Below are 6,376 nucleotides of genomic sequence, written 5' to 3'. Positions count from 1 at the left end.
GCATTTTCTACCATAACTCAAGTCAAAATCTACCAGTTTTATCTGGATAAAGCCTGCTGCCAATCTCTCCTGTCATGGGTAGAAGTTTTTTTTTTTTTTTTTTGCTTAATTTAATGTAGTGTACATTCAATAATGCCCATGATCTAGTTTCTAATGTCCTGCATCTCTCTTTTAAAAGCATTGTTATTGTACCTTATAGTAATACCAAAAGCTATCATATATTGAGTGGCTGCCATGTGCTAGACACTTAACAGATGTTGTATCATTTAATCACCCAATAATTAGCCAACCAGTTAACCTCTGGGGTAAATATTATTATTATCCCCACTTTATAGATGAGCACACTGAGCCCTGGAAGGATGGAACACCTTGCCTAAGGTTGTTATAAAGTCAGACTTTAAAACTATACCCAAGTCAAAAAGCTCCTCTTTTCACCACACTAGGCTACAGATCTCCTTGGATAAATCAGTTTCCCCATAATGGAATCTCTTAGAGTTTAACCTTGAAGACTCATATCTGGAGACCTTGACAACTTTGTCTTTCATAGTGGGTCCTACCACTCCCTGACATCTTAGAAAGCAGAGAAGCTTTACATTCCTTGATCTTTTTTCTATTTCCATAATTTAAATTTTGCCCTATTCTAATAGAGATTTACATATCCTCCCTATAGGTATATGTCAAGTGTTCTGTCTTTTGATAAATTAATTCCAGTTATTATCAAAGTATAATCAGAAAAGTTAGTATCTTTTCCTTTTGATTACATAGCACCTATTATAGCATTCACTTTTTGGCAATTCTGTTAACCTACTTCTTTTTCATAACCTTTTTTTTTCTGGAATATATTTGTAAGTAGCCTCCATTTCAGGATTCTTACATGACAGTTCTAACTATCTGACATGTTTTTTCTGCTTTTAACGTTGTCATCTTTTTTGTTGATATAGTTTTTTTTAAATAAATTTATTTTTTATTGGTGTTCAATTTACCAACATACAGAATAACACCCAGTGCTCATCCCGTCAAGTGCCCCCCTCAGTGCCCGTCACCCATTCACCCCCACCCCCCACCCTCCTCCCCTTCCACCACCCCTAGTTCGTTTCCCAGAGTGAGGAGTCTTTATGTTCTGTCTCCCTTTCTGATATTTCCCACACATTTCTTCTCCCTTCCCTTATATTCCCTTTCACTATTATTTATATTCCCCAAATGAATGAGAACATATAATGTTTGTCCTTCTCCGATCGACTTACTTCACTCAGCTTAATACCCTCCAGTTCCATCCACGTTGAAGCAAATGGTGGGTATCTGTTGTTTCTAATGGCTGAGGAATATTCCATTGTATACACAGACCACATCTTCTTTATCCATTCATCTTTCGATGGACACCGAGGCTCCTTCCACTGTTTGGCTATTGTTTTGTTGATATAGTTGATTGCTTCCTATCCTCACCCTTCAATCAAATAACTTTTGATATTTTCCCTTTCTTATACAGTTTTGGGGTTATAAGGTCATATCCATTCCCAGTATTGATCTTATCCATTCTCACATTCGTGTGTGTGTGTCTGTGTGTGTGTTGTGTGTATCAGGTACTCAACCAATATAACTTTCATTCTTAAATCCTAATGCCCTATGACATCCTCTATTAACTTCTGCCATTAAATCAGTGGTTTTCAATGTTTCAAGTAAGGGCAGTACTTTTTTAAAAATAGCTATTACTGTGCTTTCATCATCAAATTAGATGTGTTTAATTTTTTTAAGTAGGCTCCACACCCAACATGGGGCTTTAACTCATGACTCTGAGATCAGGAGTCGCATGCTCTACTGACTGAGCCAGCCAGGCACCCCAAAATTAGATGTATTTAAATTCTCATGGAGACAGTGGCTTTCAGAGTCAGGGATCTCTGAATTTCCAAAATTCCTTTTATATATCAAAAGGCAAAAGTGTCACATCCACTTGGATGGCTGTAATAAAAACTGACAACCCAGGTGCTGGCAAAGATGCAGGACTATAGCTGCACTGCTGGTTGGAATATAAAATGGTGCAGCCACTTTGGAAAACAGTGTCACAGTTCCTCAAAAAGTTAAACATAAGAGTTATCTGTGACCCAGCAATTCAAGTCCTAAATATATATCCAAGAGGAAGGAAAATCTATGTTCAAACAAAAGCTTGTACATGAATGTTCATAGAGGCAGCATTATTTATAACAATCGAAAGGTAGAAACAACCCCAATTTTATCAACTAGTGAATGGATTAGCAAAATGTGGTCTCTCCACACAATGGAATATTATTCAGCCTTAAAGAGGAATGGAGTCTGGTACATACTACAATATGGATGATTCTTGAAATGACATGCTAAGTGAGAGAAGCCAGTCACAAAAGCCCACATACTGTATGATTCCATTTATATGAAATGTCCCAAGTGTGTAAATCCATAAAGACAAAGTAGATTAGTGATTGCCTGAGATTGTGGGGAGGGGGAAATAAGGACCTCTAATGGATTTGGGGTTTCTTTTGGGGGTGCTGAAATAGTCCTAAAATTAGATAGTGGTGATGGTTGTATGACTCTGTGAATATACTAAAACCCACTGAATTACACTTTAAACGATAAATTTTGTGGTAAGTGAAATACACTTCAAAAAAGCTGTAAGAAAAGAAGAAGGGAGAGAGGAGGAGGAAGGGGCAAGCCTGGTCAACTGAGACTGTAGCCATAAACTGGGAAAACTCAGAATATGATGCAAGCAAAGGATCTACTCTTTAGAAACAAAATGGAGCATGCCAAGAGGTGGCAGAGAGAGTGAGAGAGAGAAGGAGGAAAAAGCCAGACACCAGTGTTCCACCTCTCCTACTTATCCCATATTAATATGGGTGGACCCCATGGGGGAGTGGAGTTTTCACATTCCGACCAAGTTTGAGGAGGAATTGACAACAGACTGTATTTAACCCATCTTTGCTCTTTGGGACTCTGGGAGACCACCTTTCAGAGTAGAGTGCCCCTCGTTAACGAGGGGCAATCATAACAGAGGAGAAATCAATGCAAGAGGGTGGGCCACTTCTTCCTCAGTGCCCATCTGCCTTAGAGGGATCCAGAAGTTTCCACATGTCCTAGTAGAGATTATGTAGGTGGCTGAATGTTGGGAGTGAGCAGGCCTGCCATGGGGCCACCACAGTGAAGGGCAGTCATAGACTGAGGCAGGGCTGGGACAGCGAGGTGGAGCCCCATATCAGGCCTGGAAGGTACTTAGTGATGGAACGGGGGGTATCTTGGGACATTACTATAGAGGCCAGTGAGGACCTTCCACAAGGACCCCCATACCAGCCTCTGTTGCCATTTTGGGGAGTTTGAAATAGGGCTAGATGGTGAAACTCTGAAACACTGAGAATTTACCCAAAGTTACTAAGTTAACCCAGAAGAAATTATTTTTAATGGACAGAGAACTGAGTTTCCATTGATTAGGGGATTTTAAGATACCTTTCACCACTGTCATCCATGAGAATAGGGATTTTAGATGGATAGGAGAACTTGTACCAGGGTTTCTTGACTTCGGCATCATTGACATGTCAGTTGGATAACCCTTTGCTGTGGAGGTTGTCCTGGGCAGTGTAAAATATTTGGCAGCACCCATGCCCTCTACCCTCTACCCACTAGATGCCAGTAGCAAATCCCCCCCAAGTCATGGCCATCTGTCCCCTTGGGGGGGTAAAATTGCCCTAGTCAAAACTACTTTATTATAACCATAAAGAATGCCGCACATTGTACACATATCTGAGGACAGAGGATGAGTCTTCAGCCCCTCTGTCTGAATACATGTCCCAGCTCAGACCTCAGCTATTTTACATGATGTGACCCAAGCAAACTTTCTCTCTCGTATGACTTCTTTCCCCTGTTGACCACTGCGAAGAGCCTGGTAGCCATATTCTTTCATGCATAATGCATATCCTTCTTTGTATGCAGCCTTGTTTCTGAGACTAAAATGACATCTTGTGTCTTTGCTCTCAGAGCCCCACGGGCTCCGTGTTGGATTTCCTGTGTTCTGAAACTATTTGTATTACCTGCTCTAAGATGTGCTTTCCCCGTTGGTGTGATTTTAATTAGTCCTTCCAGGTTTCCTTTGACCTCCCTCATCTTTCTACCCTCCTCTGCTGCCTCCCCTTAGCTGCTGCTCCTTTCACTTTGTCTCTTCTTGCTTCAACTGGACCCATCTCTATTGGCTCATCTCTTTTGTCATGTTCTCCATTGGCTTCTTGGAGGCCTACCTGCTGCCCCTCTGTGTGGAACCTTCTAATTGAAGCAAGGTTAGGCCTTCCATCCTGTCCCCACCTCATCCTGACACTTCTTCTTCCTCCCTAGCATCTTTCTCTGTTTTCCTTCTTTGTTTCTTGTCCACTGCCAGCTGAAATCGAGCTTCTTCCTTCTTTACCACACTTGTGACAACATGTCTGTGGCTCCCCAGCAGCTGGAGGGCGGCAACCCCTGTAGGGGCAGGGCACAGAGCTGCGTGTCAGGCAGACAGGGACATGGATCTTGGACCTTAACACTTTGCTCATCTGTGTAAAGTGGGAATAACAAGAGTGCCTAGTCCAGGGGGACACTGAGGATAAGGGGCATTTACGCTGTATTCCAGACCATACGCTCTGGCATCTAGTAGGTAACAGAGGGAATGTTTGTTTATCAAACAGCTGAAAGCTTGTATCATCAACATCCAGCCTGAGGCCCCGGGCACAGTAAGTGCTCAAGGCAGAAACATCCTTGAACTGAGCTGAAGTGAACTCTCCTTCCTACACAAGCTTGGACAGTCCAGACCTCAAACCTTACTTTCTTCCTATGTCACAACCTTTTCTTCTTCAGCTTGAAACTTCTCCTGCATCTTAGATTTGATTTCTCAAGCAAAGATGTTACCTGAACCTGCTGCATGGAATTCTTCTTTAAAACACACACACACACACACACACACACACACACACATTCCTGCTGCCTTTCTCCTAGTACACTCTCCAAAAGAAATCCTATTTTTCTGCTGATCTGAGACTTATATCAAACTCCTTTACTTTCTGGGATTTAATTATGACGAATATGTCCCTAGGGCTCATGCCAATTGGATTAGTAATCAGGATCCCCCCAGCGCAACATCACCATGCAGCTTTTGAAGCTGATCCGCACACCAATTCTTCCCTTGGTGGACTGTCCCCACTTGTTTTCTTCCTCCAGTATGGAAAGCCTCTCTCCTCTTCTCTCATCCCCTGGCTTCCTCTCTGCCTGCAGCTCTTATGGAAAGCCAAGGACAGATGCTGCCTGCATTATCCGCTTTCTTGTCACTTCCTTTTTCCTATTCCCCATTCTTTTGCCTCCCTTCACTCCACTGCCATTCTTCAGATTTTTCTCTTTACCCTCTGATTATTAAAGTCAATTGAATCCTGTTGGATGAATTGAGTGGTTGGTACCAGCTCCGCTGGCAGATGAGGAAATAACCACGAGCAGTGAGGTTACCTGTTCACATCATAGAGTGGCACATCACCCACCGGCAGAGCTTAGAGGACAAATAAGCCCCGCCTCTTACCTGCAATTTTTTTTACCTTGTCTAAACCATATTGACTTTATTTATTTTATTTTATTTATTTGAAAGAAAGAGAGAGGAGAGAGAGAGAAAGCAAGGATGGGTGGGGGGATGCCTGGGTGACTCAGCAGTTAGACCAGACGCTTAACCTGCTTAACCCATTGAACCACCCAGGCGCCCCAAAACCATATTGACTCTAAATGACGCATCAAGAATGGCAACAGTGGTCATTACTTAGTCCCTATAGAATCTATGAAATGCTTTTTTTTTTATCCTTAAAGGTTAATGCAAATATCACAGAAGGAATCCACAAGAGTTCCCTCTAATATTTGTATAGAGGTGGTGGTGTTCAACACCGTTAGTCATTCGTTCTTTCAAAAATTATTTATACACCTTCTCACAGACAGCAGGAAGGCATCGTCTGTCCTTGGCCTTCCATAAGAGCTGCAGTGCTATAAACAAAAACTACAAATTCATAGCACTTCAAATTTACCAAGTCCTTTCATGAGCCATCATTTCATGTGAATCTTCAAAATGATCTTGCAAAGAGGGCATTATTAATCCCATTTTACAGATCATGAAACTGAGGCTCAGAAAGCTTGGACGATTTAATGTAAGACACAGCTAGGAAGTAGCAGAGCTGTGACTCAAACACTTTTTCCTCTTGACTCCAAAGCTCATATTCTTTCTATTTTAGCATTCCACTTCACACATGAAGGGACTACATTTCTAAAATCCATTTAGCTTAGTTTATGAATATTTATTGTTAAGAGTAGAAATGCATCAAATTTACTGACAAACAAGGTAAAGGCAAATCAGTAATATTAT

This window comes from Canis aureus, chromosome X (assembly GCF_053574225.1).
Source record: "Canis aureus isolate CA01 chromosome X, VMU_Caureus_v.1.0, whole genome shotgun sequence".
NCBI lineage: Eukaryota > Metazoa > Chordata > Mammalia > Carnivora > Canidae > Canis > Canis aureus.
This window is presented reverse-complemented; position numbering follows the sequence as displayed.